This window comes from Lagopus leucura, unplaced genomic scaffold (assembly GCF_019238085.1).
Source record: "Lagopus leucura isolate 7727_CA_CO unplaced genomic scaffold, USGS_WTPT01 Super-Scaffold_810, whole genome shotgun sequence".
NCBI lineage: Eukaryota > Metazoa > Chordata > Aves > Galliformes > Phasianidae > Lagopus > Lagopus leucura.
In genome coordinates, this window is record NW_024962261.1 from 3,713,802 (window position 1) to 3,741,053 (window position 27,252).

The window sequence follows — 27,252 nt, forward strand, 5'->3', positions numbered from 1 at the left end:
AGAAAGAAATGAAAAGCCTTTACTGAACTCTGTATTATAACTCATTTGATCTCTCAAGCTGGCTAAGTCTAAGTGATAAAAAAACATTAAAGCATTTTCTCATTTTGAAATACTCTTACAGAACTGTTGAATTTCCAAAGTAATTAAAGACAAGAAATGAACAAGACATGAACCCAGAGTAGAGACCTTGCGCGTGTTTCTTACTTCAATCAAGGGTAAAATATGAGAGCAGATTTGTTCCATGCTCACAGATGAAGCAACTTTTTATTTGGAATTTAAGAAGGAGGTGAAAAGAATTTTCATTCATGAACAATTGAAAATTGTTACATACAGTTACTTCTATGGGAATGTAAATACTTATATACATAAACCCATATTCTAATGGAGGTTTCATCCAGATCTTAAGTGTTTTGTTGTTGTTATTGGTTTTTTTTTCTGTTGCAAAAGTCAACTCTTCTCTTTTAAATCCTTTGCCTAGATGATGACCCTTCTTTCAGAGAAGAAAATGGAATTTGTTGCCATACAAATTTGTAATCCCCAAGAAAAGTTTTTATATTATTTGAATTCTCCTACAAAGCCATTTTTCAGGTTTAGGATGAAAAGCAGTAAAAAATATTCAAATTAAATCTGGCTAATTATTTTTATAGTAGTTTGTTCCATGTATGTTTTGTCAGAGAATGTTTCACCACCAAGCTTTCCCTTTCACTTTCTGATGAAATGTGTCTCCCTTTTTCATTTCTAAATTAACGTCATGAATTTTATGTTTTTATTTCAGATGTATAGGTAGAAAATAAGTATCAGAAAAAAAAATAATGATAAACATAGAGCTTTTCCAATAATTCTTTTAAAAATAAGGTTTGCATTTTTTATGCCTTTATTACTTGTCACATTAGTTTTCTGTTCTCTTCAAATGGAAAATAGTATTATAATTTTTGACCATGATCTGCTAAATGATTTAGCCAGAGATAATTTCATGGGTCCTATAGCAATTTTAAACAAATAGGTTGCCTTGAGGAAGCGTGGTAAGCTTCAATGACCAGTCTGATGGCAAATCTTCACAGTTTCTTTAAGTTCTGTGTTTGAGAAAAAAAATAGTGGCGTTTAATCATAGAAAATGTTCAATTCAGTTTGAATACAAGGACAGGGGAGACTGGAGTTTCTTATTTTTCTATTTTTGCATCTTTTCCATATCACACTGTAATCCTGAGAGATGGTAAAGATTTCTGGTTCAAGTCCACCAGGACTAAAAACATATACACCAAAGATCTACTTACGTTGATTTATACCCCTTGCAAGGCATAAAGGATCAACAGGGCAGGACATGACACAAGGAAAGTTTTTTTTTGTAATATTAAACTATCTCTGGACAACAGAAGAGTGCAAAAAAATGAAATAATATATCTCATTCTCACTGGGACATCACTTCATGGAAAAAGTTCTTCATTATATTGTCTTTTGCAAATAAGTTCCTGCAGAAAAGAGGAGTAAATCATTTCCCAGTGAAACAACAGCACTAACTCATTGTATGACTATATAAAATTTTAGAATGATTTGCCCAAAGAATAAACCTTACAGTTCTTGCAAAGAAATCATTGCTGCAGCTCCCTGTCCAAGGCAAGAAACATAATGTAGCACTTAATGTGTTGAGAAAGACCTGAATCGTGTTTCCTCTGTTGTTTTGAAAATTTACACATATGCACAAGCACACACACACTCTCAAGAATGTCTTAACATTCATTAAAATCATGCAGTCACACAGAAGAGAAAACAAGGCTTTTCAAGGAAGAGATCTCTTTTTTAAAACTCTTTACATCTTTTAGTTTTAAATCAACACTATAGAATTGTAAAGCAATATTTTGATGATTATTGGCATTATCATATGTGACCCTTGTTGTCCCAGAAAATTCAGAAAATGTCATTGCTTATTCCAGCTCTCTCCAAGGCGTCATAGCTGAACAAGCCAAAGCCTTTTTTATTTTAATGTTAGGGTTTTATCGTGCAGCAACTTATTATTTTGAAAAGTGTTTTATCTTCTCAGTAGGAAAGCTGCAATGTATGTAACATGCAATTAGAATATCTGATTGGATTTATAGTTAAAATGCAGGGGAAAATTTTGCTCTCCCCTCAACACATCTCAGAAATGATAATCAACTATTTGGAAAACTTAAAATACATCTGTCATGTCTGAAAATAGACAAATTTTATATTTCAACTATAAACATTTAGAATATCTTGTAAAATTAGAGCACTAAAGAATCTGAAAATAGACCTTGAAATAGCATGGATTAATGTGCTCCTGTTAGAAATTTTGCAAAATTCCTTCCTATGACTGAATATTCATAGGCAAGGACAGTTAAAATGGTTCAGATCTGTCACGAATGAAAAGAATTATACACTATACTCTTCACTCATAAGAAAGACACAGGAATGTATTTATTGATAGAATAAGTATATAATATCACAGATTTACAGAATTGTAGGGGTTGGAAGGGACCACTGGAGACCATCTCGTCCAACGCCCTGCTAAAGCAAGTTCCCTACAGCAGGTTGCATAGGAAAACATCCAGGTTGGTTTGAATATCTACAAAGAAAGAGGCTCCACAACCTCTCTGTGCAGCCTGTTCTGGTGCTTTATTATCCTCACGATAAAGACTTCTTTCTTGTGTCTGTATGGAATTTCCCATGTTCCAGTTTTTTGCCCACTGCCCTTGTCCTGCCACTACACACCTCTGAAAAGAGCCTGGCTCCATCCACTTAACACCTGCCCTTTTAACTACTGATAAGATTCCCTCTCAGCCTTCTCTTCTCCAGACTGAACAGTCTCAGGCCTTTCTTCATAAGGGAGATTCTCCATGTTCTAAATTATCTTAGTGGTCCTCCAATAGATTGTCTAGAAGTTCTCTGTCTTTCTTGAACTGATGACATAAATTGTATACAAAGCACCAAATGTAGTCTTACCATGGCAGATTAGAGATGGAAGATCACTTACCTCAACTTGGTATAGTTATTTAGCAAAGGAAACAGAAACGTAACAAGATTTGAGATGGAAATATACACTTGATAATTTGCAACATAAAGCGTAATGTTAAACTAATCCAGGAGATTCTCTGTTGAGTCTTGAGGTTCAGAATAGACACCCACACTCTCTAAAATCCTTGAATCATGAAAGTAAGGGGCCTAGGTGCTGCTGAATCCAATCCAGATTTAGTCAGCAGTTTATACTTGTGGGATTATGTGTGCACAATCAATCTATCATTAGCCTTAGTTAAACCAATCTTAGTGAAGCTTAAAACTATTGGTCATTTACCAAAGGTGTGTACTGGCATGGTGTCTTGATGTCAAGATGTAAGAGATCTCTGCATAGGCACTGCTTGAGGGGAGATGCTAATGTGCAACTGCTGACATTAAGAACAGCCCAAGGGATCTGCCTGTTGAACCAGATGTCTGCTATTAGTTTATTGTCCAAAAAGCAGATTAGTTACTCGGTGTGCCGTAAGATGATCTCATACACAGAGATGAGATACTGATTTATTGCAAAATTGCTCAAGTTGGGGTTCTAGGTGATCACCCACAGAGCTAGCATGCTTCAGGATTTTGGCTCGTTTTGATCCTTTTTTAAATTTCTTGATGTTTGGTCATTAAAAATGGTGCTGATCTCCCTGCCTGCAGGCTATCGAGAAATGCTAATTAACCACTAATTAAAAATTTTCCTCAAGCTGTTCCTATCTTCAAATATAAGTTTAATTCTTACATTGTGTAGAGTTCCTCTCCTTAACTTTAGCAGTTTCAAGGACAGTGGTCATCCAAAAGTATACTTGCCATATCTAAGGATATACATAGCACGATTTGTACAAAGGTTAGTTCTTACTGACAATCAGTTCTGTGAGCACCTATTTTCAGACAGTATTGTGGTTGTTATCTGTCTTGGTGGTGCTTTGATCATTGTCAGTCCTAATCAAGGTTTCTCATTCCTCGTTGTTATACTAAAGGCATCACAGAGAGGCTGAAGAAGGAAGCTGGGGGGACTGGAAGCATGCAGTCACAAGATTCTGCTGGAAAAAAAGCTTGTCATAAGATTGAGTAGTTATCCAGTTTATTATGCCTCGCATTCCCAAATAATGGATTAGAAATTTGGCTACTGTTAGCAGACAGATATTTTTGCTCCATAGATCTCTTGAAATGAGATGCTTATTAACATCTAGACGTTACTCATCAAAGTTTTCAGAACTCACTTTCTCAAAACCTGTTAATAAAATCTTTATAGATGTCAGGTAATTAAAATCTGGCCTACAGATCATTTACATGACAACAGCATTAAGTATGATTGGCAATATTCATAAAATTTTAAAATTTGCCAGCCTATGTGCTTTTCACTGTGTGCTCTTGGAAAATAGTTTGCTCAGACTGCTCACTGAAATGCCTCTGGGTTACCACAAAAATCTTAAAGACTGACACCAAATTTTAAATGATTTCTCAATGAGGGATCCAAATAAACAGGCAAAGATAGAGAAAAGGAAAGCTGGATGTGCAGGTAAGCAGTGTGTAGCAGAGCATGTCTGCAGCCTTATAGAAGTGCCTGGAGATGCAATCCAAAGGGTGTACTATATTTTGCAGATGCTTAAATTAATCACTGTTCAGTAAATAGAAATAAAATACATAGAAGTAATAAAATAGAAAAAAATAAATATTTATTGTTTTCTTTTTGTCAAGGATCAGTACCTGTGCTTCTTCATGAGGAAACAGAAACAGAGACAGTTCTGCAGTGAAAGATGCTGCAGATGCTGTGATTGCTTGTTTCCTTGTCATTTTTGTTTTGTTTTGTTTTCATTTCAACCATTGCCAATGAGATTTTTTTTATTATTATTTATTTATTTATTTTTTATTTTTGTGGAATGGAATAAACACTGCCAGAATTTTGTGAAGTAAAGGAGGCCATAATTTTGGTACCTGTGGGATGAAGAACGCTAGTGTGAGAAGAAAAAAAAAAAAAAAGTATGTTGCAGAATATAACTTAGATTAATAGAATAATACAATTTGGGTTAATGTTGATAAAATCAGAGATTTGTGACTCCCTTCTCCCATCCATTTTTCACAAAAGCCTGACCTTTAGGCAGACACTCAGCCACTTTCCCCTGGTGACCACTGTCTTACATGAATATTCTTTGAGAAGGCTCATCCATCTCCTCCAGTGCTGCCTGATCACTCACTCTCACCTAACCCCCAGAGATGCAAGCAGCCAAAGCTGCCAAATAATCAAGACTTTGAGGCAGGACCCAATACTGTGAATGCAGAACTGTGAATCAGCTATCTGATAACCTCAATGTGATTAGAAGCCACCTGCACATTTCTACACTTGAGCCTTTTGGAATAACCCTAACAGAGTTGTCTTCATTTTGTGGTTTGCTACTACTGCTAGATGAGCTGAGCTCATTGTGCCCATCTCTCTTCTTCTTCTGCTTTGTTATGTCATTCAAATATGTCTACTCACATACAGTTTTTAGTTTAAAAAGATTTAAGTAATTTTGGCAAATTGTAACATTCTCAAGGTTAATTCCATTACATGCTTATGCATATTTTGTAATAATTATGGAAATGAAATAAGAATGTCAATGATAATTATCTCATTAAATTGTTTTTATCTTGGAGGAAAAAAAAAATTGTTTCTCTTAAGAAAAAGTATTGAAATACTTTGTGTGTTGACCCTTCCTTCCTTCTGTACAATTAAAATATAATTACTGCATTCATAAGCTGCAAGAGAAAAGCACTCTTTCCAATATGTCAAAACTATTGTTCTAAGGACTCTGAAACACAGAAGAAACTGAAGTATAGGTTTCATTTTTCCCCCAAGAAGAAATAAAAATCAATGTACTGCTTGTCTTCTGCAAATTCTTAAAAAAACTCAGGTAATTCTCTGTACTGCCCAGTGGATGTAACTATATCCAAGGTTCAGTACTGACTTAGTTTTTCAGATCTTACCATGACTGCCAATAGGCTGTGACAAAATGGACTATGTAACATTATGAAGAAAGATAAGGAAGAAGTGAGGAATTTCTAACAGAACTTGCTAAGCTTCCACCCAGCATTTCAGGCTGGTGGAACAGTAAGTGGTATTTCCAGCATTTCTTTGGAAACTAGCTTCAAATACTGAGAGGTGAACTTAGTCTCAAATTTTCATTTAATCTTTGGAGTCAAGCAATAATGTTGCCAATCAATTTAAAATGGGATTTCTAGACTGTCCGACTGGAAATAATTCATCAAATAAGAGAGCTTCATAAAAGAGAAATTGCTCGAATTTTCTAAAATTGCAGAACCAAATAGCTAAAAGGCAATGATTTTTATGTGCTCACAGTGAGTGATGCAGTCACTTTCTCTTGGATCAGATTTTTCTAGGTGTTTCTTTTTGCAATTAAATTGTGTCCCAGTACTACAAAAAAAATCATTTCTCCAAAGAAAATAAAATATGTAATGATTAAGACAGTATTTGAAATTAATTTATTTTCATTTATTTTAAGACATGATTATAATAGCCTAACCACAGTCTTTCTGTCAAGCACTTATTGACTCTGAAAAGAAATGAAAAATGGCAAAATTGTCAGGTGTTCAGCAAAAGGAAAATGAAATTAAATTTAATCTTATGCAGTATGGCATCTCTAAAGAATATGTGGATATTGTTAGCACTCGTGGATGTACAGAGCAGATTGTTCTAAATAGGTTCATGCCTACAGAGATGCATGTTCTTCTGGGAAATGAACCAAGTATTATGACACATATAAAGATGCAAAACTAGTATATGCACTGCAAGTGATTATAGTGTTTCCTAATATTTGTTCATGTATTCATAGCACAGATACATTTCATGGCATGCTAGTTAATCATAGGATTAATCTACTGGGCATCTCTTACTAATTCTTAATTTATAAAGCTAAGGAAGATGAATCTGAAGGTTAATGCTGGTGAAGAATATTTCCCATTCGAATTGTCCGAATTGTTACAATTAAAGGCAAATCTATCAGAGGTGATTGAAAATTAGACTTCCTCAGCTAAAAGAAAATAAAATGAATTTTATCACATCTTTAAAAACTAGATGAAAAGGCTAAACATGAATTAGAGGAACAGTTGAGAATGTATGTTTCATTTCCTAATTTAGGAAACTTAAAATGGTCTTATACAAAATCAATCAGTCAACCAACCAAAATAACAACAACAACAACAAACAAAACAAAACAAACAAAACAAAAATCAGATGGAAATTTTTAATTTTTTCTTAGTTGTTGTGGCTTTGTTTGTTTGTTTGTTTGTTTGTTTTTGCCTTTTTAATATAATTGTTCTTTTTCTTGCAGACCCTGATTGATTTTCATCTAGCTTTTACTGCTAAATAATTATGTAGACTTTCTGTTTACTCTTTTTAACTACCTTGCAGCTTTATTGTGTTGTAGTAGAAACTGTTTACTGTGAAATTCTAAATCATGGTATTCCAAAGACTGGTTTTGCTTGTAATAGACATTATGTTTCAGGCAGAATTTCACTTGTGATTTTTTTTTTTTTTTTCTAATTATAAAAGAATGTATGCCAGCAGCAATACTTTGTTGACCTTTTTCAGTGCCATAAATTTGATCAACTCATAGAAATAATTCAAATTCTACTTGCTTATAGATTAAAAACAAAATATTAAAAACCAAACTTAAAAAGAAGAACCCAACAAGCAAATAAAAAAAAATACCCTCACTGGATTAAATAACACGGATATTCCTGTAAGTTTCTTATGAGAAAATGTTACATATAGCTATTCATCTAGCTTCATATATAGCAGTTTCATAATTTTTTATTTTCAGCTCCTACATTTGGTGATCCTTAGGAAGCATGGATGAGGTGTGCTACCTGGTTCCTTTGGAACTTGGAAGGCATATACATATAGGTGATTGATGTTTTTTTTTTCTCTCCATAATCATTGCTTTCTGATCAGCTCTTTCTGTGTTAAATAGTCAGTGGCCCAAAGCACAGTGACTAAGACCAAAGTCCTTCTGCCAGCACCAATTATGAACAAGTCTTGGAGGAACTACCTTGTAACATGAGAACTGGGGAGGGAGGTACATTTTAGATCATTACAAAAGAGGCAAAATGCAAATGCACTTGGCAGCTAGTCTATAGGGCTTGTTTGTGAGACAATGTCGCTTCCAAGTCTCATGAACATGGCTACAGAATCAAAAATGTATCTTTTGTGTATTCTTTCAAGGACATCAGGGAGACTTATCTAATACTTTTCCTACCCTAAAAAAACTTGTCGACAGATAAGAGGGAGCAGGGCACCAAATTGTATTTTGCCTTCACAGAATACAACAGTATCATCTCCCAATCTCACATAGCAGGCTGGAGTATTTGGTCACAGGCCAAATCTTCGGCCAGTAGGCACTCTTCTGGAGAGCTCCAAAGAAATCCTTTCAAATATAAAATTGTCCACACAGTGATACTGACTTCCAGACAGCAACACCCACCTCACATCTCCAGAAAAGTCAGAGTCTTATTGCAAGAAATGCCTTGGAATTTCATTTCTTGCCTTGCCTTGCACTGTGCCAAAAACAAAGATGGGTTCAGACAATTGTATAGTTGGAAGAAATAGTGTCTTGGAGTGTAATTGCATGGCACTTGTAGCTCATCTTGAGAACCATATTAACTGTAACTGGAGAAGCTATTGATTTTGTAAAGAAGACATATTGCTGCATTATATTTGAAGAGTTAAGATAATGTTATTCCAAGTTGTTTTACAAAGTGAAATCTACATTGATTCTAAACTGTATAACCCAGCAGGCTGTCTACTCAAAGAAAGGTATTTGTGTAACCTTTTCTTTGAGGAAGAATTGCAGTATATAGTAACAATTTTTTACTTTACACTGAGGTAATTTGTAGCTTCAGCCATTTGCTACAGTATATATACAGTGCAAAATATTCAATATTTGACTTGCATGCATTCAAATTTTTCTATTTGAAACAGAAAAAAAAAATTATCATACATACAACTGTCTCACTCCAATTTATAGGAGGGAGATGAGGTTCTTTTAATATCTCTATACCTGGTGCGAGATTAAGAAACAACGCTTCAAATGTTGGTCCAACCAGTTAGTTATAAATCCTCATCAGGGAGATGGGGAAGGGAAGGAAGGCAATAGAAAAGATAGGAAAGAAGCAAGAGTCACGTAATACAGGAATAGTCACCACCACCAGGATCCAGCAGGGGTCGCGCTGCACGACGTTTCGAAGGTCCGAGGCAAAAGCAGCAGAGGGGGAGAGCAGCAGCGTGGCGGCCTTGGGCAGCAAGCAGGTAGCAGGAAGAAGTGGCAGAGCCAATCCGGGAGGAAGCAGCAGGACTCAGGTAGCAGGGCCAGGAGAGTTTGTCAGCATGCAGGAATTCCGTAGTGAGGAACCTGATGGCAGACAACTATCCTCATGCTTGTCGATTCCTCTTTTATCCTCTTTTTTTCTGCCTGTGGGATCTCCCTGGGTGCTTGGGCAAGAGTCATGTGAGTACCCTCTGAGATGACCATTTTCCTTGAGATAAGTCCACACAAAAGAGCACTTCACAGTCATTAAGCTGTGGCTTACCTCTCTCTCGTTGCCCCTGGCCTTGTCCATCTGTGTCCCTCAGACAAAGGATTTCACAACCCTTGCCCAGGACTTGTCCATCAAAATTCTCCAGACAGGATTTCTCAGCTCTTGTCCAGGACATTTGTGTCCCCAGCAAGCTTTGAGACAGTGATGTAAAAGAATAATATCTTAAAACAACTAAACCTGCCTTTCCTCCCTGGAGCAGTATGCTTCTTTCCTTCTTGAAGAACTTTAAAAACAAAACAAAACAAAACAAACAAACAAAAAAAAGAACATTTATTATATTTAGCTAACCGAAGATCTTACTATTGCAAATTCTCCTGTCTCAGAAAGTGCATTTTTCAGCATTATATAGTGAAATATACATTGGAGGAAGCCATTATTATGCCTTAATCAGGACAGTCAGTTTTTTGTTTGCAAATACGAACTATTCAGTACTAAGAATTATATTTCCTTCATAACTAAATCACACTGGAAAACAAAGGTACAAGTCAACGCCTGCATCTGTGGCAAAACAAACACAAAAAAAGTGAAGCAATACATGGTAAAATTAGTTTTCAAATTATTACTAAATTATGAACAAAATGATATAAATCGTTACACTGCTCATTTTTAAAAGATTGGTTGCTTTCCAAAAACATGGAAAAACTTTTCTTGTTAAGTAGGTTTGGTTGGTTGAACTTATGGGCACATCCTTATCCACAGAAATGATAGTGCTATCATCTGGGGATACTGCATAAGTATAATCACCAGTTTTTACATTTAAAAAAATATTTATCTAATACGCATTATTACCTCTTCATTTTAACTCCATGTCTCCTTATTAAAAAAAAAAAAAATAGGAGGGGGAGGGGAGGAGAGGAACATGCTTTCTATTCCATTTCTCTTCTCCAAGTTTAGAGAACTCCTCAGACTCAAGAATGTTTAATTGAAATTAATGAAATACTAAAAATTACAAATTGAGTAACAAATCAAATAAGTAAGATTTTTGCAAAGTATTTCAATTTTTCTCCAGATTTAAATGTTATATCTTTACTCAAACAGCTGTGAAATTGAAAGAAAAGAACTCTTTTAGGTGAAATTTTAGTTATGTATTTTATTTTAGAAAGCCTTAGTATAAGGAAAAAAGATCAAAACTGCATGGCTGCAATTATTCATGAAATTAGCATATTTTTATAATCAATTTTAGTATTATGAACAAGTGTTTGGGCCAAATCATATTAAACCTCTCTATTCTGAACTGTAGTTTATGTTATACAACAGCTGCTCTGAAAATAATGCTTCATATTTTTTTGTGTGGATCCACGATGTCAGAGGGGGATGTTGGTGGTAGTACGGCAGTAGAAATCAAACCTTCTCTCAGTATCTCATTACATTTTATTGCCATGCAACAAATGGCAGCAGAGGAGCAGTCTGACACAATGGTGTCTGACAGGGAAGCGTGTATGAAGCAAAGATGTATCATTGAATTTGTCCATTAAAAAAAAAAAAAAAAAGGCATCCACTGACATTCAGCAATGTTCACTGAACATTTATAGGGATCACCCAGTGGATGTGAGCACACTGAGGTGGTGGGTGACGTGTTTCAAGAATGGTGATGGCAATATCTAAGACAAGCCATGTTCTGGACAGCCACATATTTATAATATCTTTATAAGCATGACATGCAGGACATTCATCCCTAAAAAAATACAGAGATTATGGTGGTGGCTATATTGAAAAGAAATATTTTGTAATTGAGAATTAGCTCTGTCAAATAATGTTACTGTTCTCTTTGTATTTGTTATAGTTTATATTGGAAATAAGTAGAGGCCATTGCTTTTAAAGCAACCTATGTAGCACTGACAGACAGACAAGTGATTGTTTACTAATGTGGTGGCCCTCATAAACAAACGAGCAAATAAAATTTATCCGAAGTTGATGAGAATGCCATGCCACTTGTGAAATGTTTTGTTGGCATGAGCAAAAGTTCCAAACTGTCAGAATTCAAGCGAGTGGATGAAAAGCTGTCTTACTTGAGCAGGAACATCAGAATCATAGAGTCATAGTATCGTTAAGTTTGGAAAAGACCTCTAAGATAATCTAATCCACTTGTCACTAACCACTGATATTGCCCACTAAACCATGTCCCTAAGTATTACATTTACCCTTTCCTTAGACACCACTAGGAATGGTGACTTCACCATTTTCCTGAGCAGCCCCAGTGCCCAACCACTCTTTCTGAGAAAAAGTTTTTTATAATATCCAAGCTGAAACTCCTCTGGCACAACTTGAGGTGCCCTGAGTTGGAGGACTGTGATGGCAGTGGTAAACTCTCAGCCAATACCAAAATTGTGTGGGATTTGCTGCTCCAGCTGGATACGTGTAAGTCTTAGGGCCTTATAGTATTCATTCCAGGGTTCAAAAGAGCTGACTGGTGTAATCATGAGATCTCTCAAGTATTTTTCAATGATCTTCGTAATCTCACATTCACTGGAAGCTGGCAAATTATGCCCCAGCTTTCAAGAAGGGCAAAAAGAAGGCCCTGATATTTACAGTCTATCAGACTCTTAGGTGCCTAGAAAAATTATAGAGAAATCATCCTGAAAGTCATTGGAAAGCACTTGAAAGTTAGTGCTATCATTGGTCAGAGCCAACACCAATTCACGAAGAGAGACAGCTTTGGTTCTGTCATACACTGGAACACTGTATTATTTTTCTCTAAATATCCAGTAGTGAAGAAGAGAGGACATGCAATTGATGTTGCAATAAATTGGTCTTTAAACGGCCTTAATAAAAGTATTCGTATGGTCTTGAGTATGTGAAGGAGAAGTCTTTGCAATAGACTTAGAATCTCTATGGAATTTAAAACCCCAAATTCAAAATATCGATCAGATTTATTCTTTTAAATATCTGTAAGTTACTTCTGAAAAGTACCTTTTTTTATTTTCTGTATTTAGCACCAGCTTAGAATATGATTTGTTTAAGAATGTTGGCAGAAGATATTCATTACATATTTGCACTCCAGGTATTTCCCTTCAAGGAGGCTTTTGGATAGGTTTTTCTTTCAGTTCTGAACTGGAAAAGCATTAAAGAATGCATTTTATTTATAAAATTGCCCTCATAATCACAGCCACTTAGATTTTGACATTTATGGTACACTAGCACAATGGGACACTTAACTTGGTAATGCATATTGAAAAATTCTTTTCACAGTAACTTAATAATGAATAGTAAATGTGACCCCCTTCCCACTCATATCTATTGTTTATTTCTTCTCTTGTGCTATTTTCAGTCCAACTGTTTATCAAAAAGCAAGTCTATTTTGTACATTATGCTGACATTAGGTGGCAATTGCTGAAAAACTAGAACAAAGGAGTAGACTGAAATAAGCACATCCATCTTCATGTCTGTTCCAGTTAAAGTATAGATAAGCATAACACTGTTTTGTTTTGTTTGTTTTTCTTAATGAGTACAGATAAATGCAGATACAAAAGCAATTCAAATATTTCCCTGTGAAGCAGGGGATGAGAGAAATATGTACAAGATGGAGATGGCTGACAGATTGAGAGAAGACAAGAAGACATAAGCTGGACTATTAGCAGGAAAAACTGTAGGTCATTCACACTTTAATATTTGGGGAAAAAAAATGAGAATTAATTTAAGTGTTAAGGACTTATAAGAAAAAATACATAAATGAGGTTCTATTTTCCTTACATGTAGATTTTGAGATGCTTCTGAAAGGCATGAAAGTTATTATAGGAATAGGTTCAACTAGTCCTTACAATTTCTTTGAGAAGAAAAGGCTCTTTCAGTAGTGCAACTGTATTCAATACAGCTATTTGAGCAATCAAATAATTCTCAGCATGAGTCAATGTGGGAGATTGTGGTTTAAGAAGAAAACAAGATATAAAACATGGAAGATGATGTCATTATATGTCAAACTGCTCTCTAAAAGAAACGTTACAAAAGTGGTATAGAATTGAGAGGGAGGAAAAAAATATGCCTATGCACAATTTTTAAAAAAGAAGTAAACTAATCCAGGTGATTCACAGTTCAAAATGTTTCTTATGCAACAGATTACTCTAATGTATGTGGCTTAGTGTACACGTTTATGAACTTTTTACTATTCTTTTAAGTTCCTATTTATTTGGAACATACTGACTGCATTTACTAGAGTTATTTTCAAATCCTGGTCACCAAGACATGCACAGGCACTGAAAGAGTTTTTCAGATCAGGTCTAGTCACTGGAAAATTAGATATTTTGCCCAGAACACAGTTTCTGCGTACACAACCAAAAGCCAGGGCACTGTGACATATAATCATTCAGGAGAAAAACTGTTATAAAAAAATAGTTGTGCATTAAGGACAGGACAACAGCTGTCAACAAAGGTGCACTTACTGATAAATCATACTGGAACATTAAAAAATAATTTAGTCAGTGAACTGCATTAAGTGCAGGAAAAAAAATTATTTAATGCTTCAAGTGTCCATAAAAGCTTTGGGTTTGATTTTCACTGTAAATAAATAAATAAACCAAAAAAAAAAATTGTTAGTCTCAACCACACCATGCTGAATTAAATGGGAGTATTTAAACTCATTTTAGTGAACTCATTTGTGTTCAGGTTTTAAATAATGTCCTTTCATAGTATCTTTTTTTTTTTCCCCCAATAGTTGGAAATATTTGTTTTAAGAAAATTCTTTCTACAGTAACTAGATGAGTATGGACAGCCTTAAAACATGCGAGTAGTCAGATGCACATGTGGGATTGGGGTCTAAATGTATGCTAAACTTAATAGACAACCATCTGCCAGAATTATCAGGTAGAGAAACAGTAACCATGCTTCATCTTCCTTGCTGTACTTTCTGAGAGAAAAACAAATGTCATCATGGGGAATTATCTCCAGTCTGGAATTTTTCTCACTTGAGTTCTTTAACATATTGTCTCTAAAACTTGTCTGCAAGTTTCTCCACTCTTTGATGTACTTGCTTTTTCTAAGAGCTATTTTCAGATCTTTGCACCTACAGTTTTTAGTGATGGTAATGACTTTGAAAAGCCATGGTCTGTAACTCAGGGAGTTCAGATGTTATTAGTTTACTATGGAAAAGCTGAAGAGGTGTGAAACTTGTATTTCCTGTGATAGAATTTTAGAATTCGCAAAGATGTAAAAAAGCAAAATGAAGCAGAAATGCTGTACTAACAGTTATGATCTCTGCTGACCACAGTCTGAGTTGGACTATCAAAATGAAGTGTTGAAAATAGTCATGGTACCCTCAGAACTGCTAGTTTTTACTGCCTTGTCACAAAACCTACTAGAAATTTAAATTTTCCTTGTAAACAAGATTTATGATTGTCTCTCTCAGATAACAGGTAATACAGTGAAAAATCATATTCAGATAGTGCAAAATATAGTAATATATTTGAGAACAGATAATCTTGGATAGATATTACTTGAATGAGCCGTACACATTTGTTACTTGAAGGACAGTTACTTGAAGGATTTTTTTATCTCTAAAAGGTCAGGCAGCGTGAGGCTCACAGATTAACATGAATACCTTTTACAAAAAATGAATGAAGTAGATGTGTTTCAGCTTGTACCCATCGAACTGGTATTAGGTGCCAGTCCTGAGGCTAGAGGGTAATGTCTGTGGATTGAATAAATTGACACTGAGAGTACAGAGATTTCTATCCCCCGTAGAGTTGCTCTATACACATCCATATTTAAGGGAATCCATTCTTAGCCTCCGAGTAAAGAGGCTTCACTACCTTTTTTGATACATTTTCTTATTTAATCTTGACATCGAATGGACAGGAGATGTACAACTTTTTTAGCTAAAATAAACAGTTATGAAGTTGAGTCCTCCAATGTGTGACAGTGATCACTTCATTTTGACAAAGTTACAGGAAACTTCACATTTCTCATCTCCCCCATCTCCACATAAGTGATAAACATAATAAGGTAAGTAAATAAGAAACACTAAAATATTTCCAAGATGCGAGTTTACTGCCATTGAAAAATTCATTTACAGAAATGCTATTCCCAAGAAAGTCACCCTTGTGGACCCATCTGCAGAACTTTTTAGCTGACATCTATGGGAATTTGCCTTCACTGAGTGCCTGTAACAGTGACTTGAGTTGTGCCCTTTTTTCCAAAACTGAGTCTATCATCGCTGGAACACAAGAAACTATCCCATCCAAAGTCAGCATAATTTGGAAACCAAGGTTTGTGCTGCATATCACAGCCTAGTTTAACAAGGTAGAGGGTAATTCATCCTCGTTTTTGAACTTATTTTAAAATGCCTTGAAGATAAGGAATATTTGATCTGTATTTTGTGGCATGCATTTCCTGAATGCCATTCTGGGCAGAAGACTGTTGCTGCTGCTTTTACTTTTTTCTTTTTTTCCTGGCAAAGTAACACTGAAACAGTATTGAAACAAAAACAGGAATTTCAGATCAGATGCACATTTTAACAGATAGCCTTGCAAAAATGTACTAAGGATAACAGCTTTCGCTGTTTGCCTCAGTGCTGCTCAGAGGCACATAATAAATTCTCCACTTCTGCCAAGCACAGAGAATTTTCCAATAGCAGCTCACAAGAAATATACAAGGCCAGGGGCATTGCAGTACAAGGAAAATGAACATTTTAATAAAGAATAGGTTAGCCAATGCTTCCACTGGTTACTATTATAAAATATGAGGAGTCATTCTGCTGGTAGGACTGCTGAATGAAAGTTCAATTTACTTTGTCTACTGTGTAAAAGCACTAAGGCAGTGACACTGAACTATAATTTTTTTAAAATGCCTACTATCCCTGGCAAATTCTGACTGTATTCTGAAAAGAATTAATTAACTTGACTGAATTCAACAGGCCACATCATGCCTGCTCTATTTGCAATATGAGAGCAGACGGAAAATATTTCTGTTCTTTAGAAAATTTAGAATCTTTTCTTATTTTCTGGATCTTGAAGTGACAAACTAGAATGAAGGCAATTAGACTATTCTTCCTCTTCCTCTTCCTCTTCCTCTTCCTCTTCCTCTTCCTCTTCCTCTTCCTCTTCCTCTTCCTCTTCCTCTTCCTCTTCCTCTTCCTCTTCCTCTTCCTCTTCCTCTTCCTCTGTAGTAATTTTCATTGTTCTTATAATAATAGTTTTCAAGCAGCTTTTATACCTGGAAAATAAATAAACCCAGGAGCACTGGAAAACAAATACATGTTGTATGTTTTCCTTCTACTTCTGAATCCTACTGTCTCCATGCACTCTTTGATTAGGTGAGCATCACTTTTAAGCACAGCATAAAACTACAAAGTGGGCTGTAAATTACCTAGCTGATACCAGTATCAGTACCTTACAGGATAAAGTAGGAACTGTTTAATTGTATGCAATAAATACAAGCTCATCAGTAATTTATAGTGAATGTTTAATTTCATGATGTTGTCTTTTATGCTCATGAGTTGAGTCCCTGAGCAAGCTTGTCTTATAGTGGATTTTAGTGCATCTTTATTAGCACTGAAAAACGGTCATCTGCAAGGTCTGAGCAAATTCTCAGTACCTCACACAGGAAAATCCAGATGTTGTATTTTCTTCCTTTTCTTCTGTCTTAGCTGGTCATCGAAATAGCCTGGTTCCCTGTTGAGGTGAAAATCCTTCATAAGGCATCAGGAAAAAAACAAAACAAAAAAGTGTATGGGGAGGGAGGAGGTAGCTTTATATACCACCAAAATCCACCTCTGACATCTTGATCCAATATCATAAATTAGGAGACATTAATTTTGCAGCAAAACTCTTTTATTAAAACTCTTATTTTTGAAGTCACTTTCTTTATCTCAGAGTCCCTGAGGAAATGCTTTAAAAACATCACTTATCAGGCTTCAGAGAAGAGACTGTTTTGATCATGAGTGTTTCCTTAACTTTCTCAGGCCCATTGCACAGGAAGCCGTATCAAACGCTGTCACAAAGAACAATGGATTATTATTTTTTTAAATCTTTATTTTGTGCAGTATAATTTGCTTATGTTGGTCTGGATTCTTAGTATCCAGGCTACATTAGACACAATGTTCTTGGCTTGTATACAAACAGCCATGTTCGTATGGATATTTTAAGTTCACCAAAAGTGACATTTCCTTATAGAAAAAGGGTTGATTATATTATTATTCAATATATTATTATTATAAGCGTGCATCAGTACAGATTCAGGGATGACCTGCTGGAGATGAGCTCTACAGAGAAGGACCTGGTTGTTCTGTTGGACTGCAGATTGGCCACGAGCCAGCAAAGTGCCCTTTTCCCCAAGAAGGCCAATGGTCTCCAGTGATGCATTAAAAAGAGTGTGGCCAGCAGCCTGATGGTCATGATCCTCCCACTGTACTCTGCTGTGGTGATGCCACAATTACAATATCCTGTCTGGGCTCCCAAGGTCAAAAAAGATGGGGATCTCGTAGAATAAGTCCAGCAAGGTGATTAAGGGTCTGGGGCATCTCTTGTATGTAGAAAGGCTCAATAACATGGCTCTGTTTAGCCTTGGGAAAAGAAGACTGAGAGGAGATCTGATAAGTGTTTATGAACATCTGAAGAGAGGTGGAAGGCAAACAGATGAGGCCAGGCTCTTCTTCGCGGTGAGTAGTGATATGACAAGGAGTAATGCCATAAAACTTGAACATAGGAAGTTCCATACTAACATGTAGAAGAACTTCTTTACAGTGGGAGTGGTAGAACATTGGAATAGGTTGCCCAGATATGTTGTGGATTCTACTTCTATGATTCAATATGGACATGTATGGACATCTACCTGTGAGACCTATTGCAGTGAACCTGCTCTAACAAGGAGTTGGACCCAATGATCTCTTGAGGTCACTTCCATTCCCTGCAATTCTGCAATTCTGTGATTCTGTGATTCTGTGATATATTCTTCCAAATACAATTTATTTGGCTTTTAGCACCCAATTAGAAATTAACTGTATTGCAAATGCACTTTTGATGTCTAAGTGTGAGCTTATGTCTGCTTGATTTAGGATATTGTTGCTACACCAAGGAAAACACTATGATAAAAATCACAAACCAGATGTCCTCTCACTAGTAACAAGAAATTTTGATACCTCCCTTGTGATATAATCTACAATATGGCTCAGTGCACGTGCCAACATAATACAAGGGAAGAATTTCAGAGAAGTACAAAAATATTGTTTCTCCATATTGAAGCAATGCAGCAACCTTCAGTATACTAAGCTTTGTTTCCAGACACAGCAGAAATCTCTGTTAGGGGTCTAAAAATAAACTGGTGGTAAAAATTACCTAAAACTGCTTTCCTCTTATAGTGCAAGTTATAAATCTGAGAAGGATCTGTTAAACCCACCAATATTTTAGTATCTTTTACAGATAGTATATTTTACTGGTAAAGGTATCAACTAAAATTTGCTGTTTTAACTTAGAAGGAAGACATTTGTTGAATTAAAGAGGAATGGAATGTCTTTCAAGTTTCATTTCCTACTTTACTGTGGGGCTTATACCTGTACTGCTTCAACTCTTCAGCTTTCCACACTTTCTGATGTAAATTTGGAGAAATAATAAATATATCTTCTACTATTTGAGCATCAAATTTTAATTAATAAACAGAATTAAGACAAATGCTATTCTGTACATATAAAAAAGTGCTTTGGACACCTTTCAAAAAAATGCTATTCAGAAGAGAAACCCCTCTTTCCTATTTCCAGAAGAGAAACCCTGCTATTCCTCTCAGAGAAACCAGTATGTATCTGGTTACCATGCAAATGAACAAGGAGTTTTCTACAAACGTGCTTTTTCTTCACCTTTGCTAGTCCTTTGTGCTCTTTGTACTGCAGAACTTGCTGAGAATGTCCAAGAATAAGGCAGAATTTGGGAGCGAGATTCTGCAGTTTTCGGATTGAAACTGAATGCTTGGTAGATCTCTTTGAAGAACTCATTCATTTTGTTTCCAAATCGATGAGAAGATAATATCAATTCAGAAAAAAATAAGGAAGTTAGTTTTATCAATCTTTTAAAACAAGGTTGTAAAAAAGTGATTTTAGCAAAGACAAATTTTTCATTCAGTTAAACTCTCAGATGCTCAGGATGATCCTTAAAGCATATTGATCCAATGAAGTCATGAATATAACTAAGTTTATTCTTCGTTAATACCCTCACTTATTCCACACTCTACTCTCCACATTTATTTCATTTATATGGTTCCGTTAACCACAGTTGTCAATGGCTTGCAATGCTTTTACTGTTTTATAAATTAACTCTAGCAAAAAACCCTCATAAATGTTAGTCTAAAACACAATTAATTACAATAAAGCATTGGTCATAAGCAATCTTCAAGCTAATTTAAGCATCTATAAAGCTATGAATATAAAAAACATAGGTTCCTAGTGCCAGAGTGCCAGTTCCTTAAACCCAGAGAGATTAGAGCAGATTCTGCATGAATCAATGTTTCCCTGTGTTAAGTGAAAACAGGCTATTTGACCCCTGATGAGAACATCACTTAGCATCCCCAAGAGATTAACACTTCAAAAAAGCACACACATACACAAAAGCATAAGATCTGGCAGTATAAATAGAAATAAACTGCTATAACTCTCCTAGCAGTTTATTCTGTCTTTCAAAAGGCTTTTATAAGTCTGATACCTGGGAGGCAACATTTTTATTAATCAGGGATAGCAATTCTATATACTCACAAAGGCATTTGTAAGAATACAGGTGAAAGTGAGGTGGTATTTTTTGCTTACAAATCTAAAAGGAATTTCAGGAACAGTGAGAAAATATGATGAAGAAGAGTAAATGAATGGTGGAAGATGGTGGAATAGAGTTATACGATGGAGAGAAGGGATGGAGAAGGAGAGCAGAGGGAGAAGAAGGAATATATCCCAGATAGTTTTCTACAGGTGTTTTGTGATCATACTATAAAAAGATTTGTATTTCCATTCTGCATTTAAAAATAGCACCTGCAAAGGCCTGAAGACACTGCAGTCACTTAGCTTATTTTCTATTAAAAAATGGAGATTTTTATACTCTTGGTAGCCCAAACATTTTGAAGATAAAGCATATCTGAGGGAAAAATATAAGGCAAAAATCAGTTTAATAAGTTTATGTATTGCTTTTCCACATTCTTTTTCAGTAGTAAAACCTGCTAAATAAAGCTATAGTTCAGACAAAATTAATTTTTTATCTCTCCACCCCAAAGTTAACTTATATGTAGGTGTTTTATGCAGCACAATTATGTCACACCCCGTAACCCTGCAATATCCCAATAATGCAGTGACTTTCAGAATAAAAAATGATTGCAAGACTTGATTTCATAAGCCATCTTCAGTGTACGCCTGTGCCATTTATCCGTCTCTAACCTATGAGAATCCTTCTTTGCAGATATAGCACTTTTCAATCTGACGTATAGAACTACCTGGAATAAATAATCTTCTACTGTTTGAGATGTCATTTTCTTTGGAGTTTCCCATATATCCTAACACTTACTGTGGGGGATTAGGGTATGCTGTTCAGACATGGAAGAGAGAACTCTGTAAATGTGTTTAAAAATCCTTTACATTTGAAAAAAAACTTAAATAGAAGAAAAAAATCAGAAAGTGCTCAACTGTACTAGTAACAGACCATTGAGGGATCATAAAAACAAAGAAAGCATCAGTGTAACTTTTTTTTTTTTTTTAGCTATAAATGCAAACTACGTATTACGTACAACATATATAACTGTGAAGTTTAAATATAAAATAAAGTGTATAGAAGATCCATTTTTGTCTTAGGATATTGTGTAGAATGATGCCAAGATCAACCTCCTTGCTTATCTGAAAGAGAAAACAGCTTTAAACAGATTTGGAAAGGACATTCAAATAAGAATTCTCTGGAAAACCAAGAGTGGTGAGCCAACCCATGCAATAGAACTAGAGGCACCGTGGCATATACAATGGTGGTCATACTCTGATAGCAAAAAGATTACCAAACTTGCAGATATTGAACCTAATATATGTAATCAAAGGCATTATAGATTTAAAATAACAACTGAATACAGATCTGCTGCTGGTTGCTCAATGGGAAAGGATGAGTTAAGAGTAACATACCTGAAAAAGGTTTTGAGTTGCTGACATTGACATTTGTATTTAATGTATTTTATAAAATAAAAGATGTGTGGATTTTTCAGTTTGTGAGAAATTCACATGCCTAGTTCATCTTCAAATGCTGAAGAAGCTCTGGATTTAGTTACCGCAACTCCCATAACTGCCATAACCATTTCACAGGGATCAGGAGAAACAATCTAAGGAAGGAGACCTTGTTCCAAGATAGCTGAACTTTTGATAGAGAAGTACATGTAAAATCCTAATTTATTAAAAAAAAAAGAAAAGAAAAAAAAAAAGAAAAAAGAATGAGCATGAGGAAAAAAAAAAGAAAAAAAAAAAGCCTTGTTATTATAATAAGAAGACTTGCAAACTGAGAGAAAAACACAATTTATGAGTTTAATTAAGAATTTCAACTAGGGATATTCACTTTAAATATTGTTTAATTATATTATTCTCATTTCTCCTTCTTTTTGGTTTATTAAAAAAAATGTTTAATGCAGTATGTAAATGGTACTTCTCATGGCAGAGCGTAGGATGTTTTTCAAGTTAGAGGATACATGCATTGTTTCAGAAGCTAAAGATGTACTCTGGAGGCATGTCTTGTTTTAAAGACCCATACTTTACAGGAGGTAAAACAGTAAAACAAATAATGTGTCATTTTTCTGAGCTTATGTATTCTTTGTGTTAGTGACACTGCAACAGTTCCCATTTTTGTCAAAACTAGGTAGATTCTGAAACATCACTGAGCTGGTGTTGCAAAACCCTTTGAGCACATTCATTCCTTGCTTCTTCCTTTCTAGTCAATGTTGAAAACTTAGGAAAATGTGAGGAGATGAGCAGTGGCACAGCTGTGACAAGCAAGGGATGTAGAAACTGCATGCTGCATAATTTATTTGTTTTAAGGAACCTGAATGACTCTGCCAGATAAGAAATTTTGAGCTCAGAGAACAAAGCTGCACCATCACTGTCCTCACAATGTAGTCAGCCTTTTCTGTGTGTTCCTTAGTGTACTGGTGAATAATCAGATGTTCAGCTCTTAGCCTTTATTTTGCCTGAACTAACATAATGAAATATCCCTCTGGAGTGATGAGCAAATTGAAAAACATACTGCTCCTCATGCTTGCTTGCAATTTTTCTATCTCAAGGGCTTTTCAAAGGTGATTTACAGTACATTCTGTATACATGTATCAGGAATGTGAAGTTCCAAGTGGAGTTATGCTTCATAAGCTGCACTGCAACAGACAATCAAAGAAGTTAAGTCATCCATTTTGATTTATGAAGAAACACTCGAGTTCTGGAATTAAACTTCATGTTCTACAATTTGAAGCTATCAACTAAAAGCTCAAACTTATGAGTCATGTAGACTCTGAATGTCTAAACTTTTGGTTTGCCTGAGTGCATTAAGTGAAGAGAATTATCTTGTGTCGTATATAGAATATACAGTATGGCTAATGTATGTAAGAAAAACAACATCCTATTTTTTAAAAATTAAAAATAAAAAATAGAGCAATCAAGATTAAGACTGGTCAGATATTTGGTGTTTTTGTGAAACTAATGCATCAGTTTGGTCTGATAGATGTAGCTGCAGCTCTTGAGCTTTTCACTTTTTAGAGCGTTTGTCAGAGATTTTCAATGAAATTTTACTCTTTCTCTGCTTCATCCCTGAAATAGCAGTTTGTAAGTGTACATACTGCCAGGAAGTTATAACATGACTAAGGCATGATTGTGAAGAATACTTTTCTCTGGTAAATAGATCTCATAAAAATCTGGTAAAGAGCCATGATCAAATTTTTGAGTTGAATATCTCATTGCAACTGTATACGCTCATTTTGAAAATCCAAAATTATGTTGACTGAAAATGAAGTCTCAAATATACCAAAGAATTGATGATTCTTTTTGCAATCTTGAAACCAGTTCTTAAATTCCTCTGTCAAAAGAGAAAGCACAGTTGTGTTCCTCTGTTCACATAATTGTGTTTAGGCAATGTACCAAAATGCATAAAATCATCTGCCACATCTTAGTCTTACCATAATTTACTTTTCATTTTAAACACTGTTGTGGATTGAAACACGGGTCATTTTCACCTTGAAGACACATGGTTAACTCATTTAAATGAATGATCAAATGCACCAAAAATGCTAAATCTGTGTGTAATTTTTAATCTTCATGTTCTGGCGAATTTTTTCCTCTCGGTTCCTTAATTACCTTGATTTCATTGTTCAAAATCTATTTAGAATTTCACCCCAACTTATCCACAAGTACATAATGTCCTGATAATCAGCATCTGTACCTTTTAGGAATTCCTGGAACTGGAGATGATTCAATACCTCAGATTTTATGATATTCCCATATTTGATAATGATTTACTTGATGTTAACTATTTTTAAAGGTTTTGCACATAAATTTTCTTGACTTAAAATTCACTGATATTTCATCAAATATGTTATTGATGGTAATTCCATAACATAAACTAGTTTTTTAAATCATCCATTTAAGTTGTAACTTAAAAAAAAAATAATAATTGTTGACATGACAATTTTTTTAAGTTTTGTTATATAGACCTAAGAAACATTACTTGATTTGCATCAAATTTTGGTGGCATGTTCTTACATATAATATCTTTTTCACTTGCAGTCTTTGAACACTTACAGGACTTTCTTACATATTAAGAACAGTGTCATATTAATTGTCTCAATAAAAAAAGTTCTCGTCTGTCCATCTTTTTTTGAACACCCTTCATCCACAAGGAATGGTTCTGGTTCTGTTTTCTTTTGTGATGACACTAGGTAAGCTGAAATATTATTGTTGGCAGTCACTGTGTTTTACTTACCAAGCTGGCACAAGTGCATGAAACATGGAATGCTCACTGGTTTCAGTTTGATTGAGAGTGCATGGTGGGCATGAGAGGCAGAGTTAGCACTGCACTGCACCCTCCCATGCTCCTGGTTTTAGCTGAGACAGTGTCAAAAGCACATTAATGGTTTGGTTTTTGCTGAGTGCTGTGTGTGCACCTGAGTCCAGTCTGGATTTGGAGGCAGGGAAGAGCTGCTGACATGTCATGGAAGAGGGGCTAGGCCGCAGTATGAGCTGCCCCAGACCACATGTAGCTGCAGGCTTATAATGGACATACCTGCTGTAGACCAAGGCAAATTTATGTATGGATTTTTCAAAGACTGGTATCTGATTGTCAGGCAATAAAGAGACACAGAAAGAGAACTCTAGCATGTACAATAAGAATTCCTCAAAAAGCTGCAGAGGAGGCAGCTCAATTTTTATGTTCCCGTGGAAAATTTTCCGGGGTCTATCATAATAACCTTGGTAGGAAGTGAGATTAAGGTTCCAGAACTCATGCTTATTCTTATTTCATTTTAAAAACTCCCCCATTCTATGAGAGCTAACTTTGGTCGTTGTCTTTACTGTGTGTTTCATCCACATGCACAGACTGTGAAGAATGAAATCCCTTGAGAAGTCTATCTGCCCATTATTTGCATAATTTCAGCTTCAGAGAAGCCTTAGAATATTGAAAACCAACTTACAGGCAATGATCAAATAATGGAGTAAAAGTGTTATGATTATCAATATAAACAGTCAGTTTTTAAGTGTTTGTTTGCTAAGGCTTTTTCTCGATGATGGAAAAAATGAAGGCACTATTCATGAATTAGGATTCACACAATGAAAAGATTGATCTAATCAAATACCACGTCCCCAAAAACATACACAGAAAATTTAGTCTCTAATCTGTTCATGAGTTATTAGCATGGAGCTTAGCATTTTCTTTAATGTGTTTGTAATAAAAATGAGTTAAGAATCTTTTTTTTTTAATTTTATTTTCACAGCTGTATGGAATTACAAGAGCAAATCAGACTCCTGTTATTTCCTTCTCTCATTCCTCTAATTTTAGTGCTTGACTTACAGAGGACAATTTTTTCTTCCAGTGTCTGAAACAAATGAGACCAGTCAAAGCACAATGTGTTTTATGTTTTTTGCTGATCTCAGATGTCAAGGACTGTGACACAGCAATAAGTCAGTATGTGGGAAGTAAAGAAAGACAGAAGGAAGAAAGGAGAGAAAGTAGAAAAGAAGAAAGGAATAGAGGGAGGATGGAAAGGAGGAGGGAGGAAGAAAAGAAATAAGGCAAACTGTTATTTGTGGTAACCTATCAGACTAATTTTGTGATTTCTAAGCATTAACATTGTGTATGTAAGACACTGCACAAGAATGTTAAAATGTTTAGGTTGAGGCATGTTGCTTAGCCCCATCCGATGTGTATCTTGATCCATCACCTATTTCAACAATCATGCCAAATATTTGCTCATAATCTAATGATCTCCATTTTTAGAAATGTACACTTATATGAGCAACAGGCACCATTATTTCAAATTGTTAGGTGGTTTTTACACTTAAATCTTAGACTTGCTTACACAGGCTTTACTAAGCAGACACTCTGGGGACAATCAAAACATACTGTGGGAGTTTGTGTTGCTGTAGATGTTTTAGAAGCAGAGCACCTGTTCATGGGTAGTAGATAAATTCTGCAACCTCAGGTTTGTTCTAGATGCAACAAATAGACTTCGTACCTGTACTTATATACTTGACCTGTTTATATCTTCATTGATGATTTTGATCAGGGGATTGAGTGCACCCTCAGTAAGTTTGAAGATGACATGGTGTTGGGGGGAAGCATCAATCTGCCTGAGGGCAGGAGAGCCCTACAGATGGACACGTTGGATCAATGGGTTGCAGCCAATTGTATGTGGTTCAACATGATCAGGTGTCAGGTTCTTCACTTTTGTCACAAATCCATGCAATGCTACAAGCTTGAAGCAGAGTGGCTGGAAAGCTGCGAGGAGAAAAAGGATCCAGAGGTGTTGGTCACTGCTTCTCTGAACATGAGCCAGCAGTGAGCCCAAGTGGCCAAGAAAGCCAGAGGCATCCTAGCTTGTATTAGAAGTAGTGTAGCCAGCTGGAGCAGAGAGGAGATAGTCCCTTTATACTGAGCTCCAGTGAGGCTGCACCTCGAGTTTCTGTGTATGACCTTGGTTAAGCTCCATGGAGAGTGTCCAGACAAAGGCAAAGGATCTAGAATACAAGTCTTATGAGGAGCAGCTGAGGGAACTGGGATTGTTCAATGTGGAGAAGAGATGAATCAGGGGAGAACATAGAGCTTTCTACAGCTCCTGGAAAGGAGATAATAATAAGGCCTCTTCTTCCAGGTAACAGCAATGGAAGAAGAGGTGATGGCCTTAAGTTGCACCAGGGGACGTTCAGATTGGGTAGTAGGAGGAATTTCTTCTCAAAAAGAGTGGTTATGCTCTGGAACTGGCTGCCAAGGGAAATGGTGAAATGATGGGAATGGTGAATGATGGGAAATGGTGAAACTGTCCTTGGAGGTGTTTAAGGAAAGGGTAGATGTAATATTTAGGGACAGGTTTAGTGTGCAGTATTGGTGTTAGGTAGACAGTTAGACCAGATGAGGTCTTCTCCACTCTTATTATTCAGTGATTCTATGATTTTATTACTCCTATTCAGAACTGAGCAGCATTATTATTCAGTGATTCTATGATTTTATTACTCCTATTCAGAACTGAGCA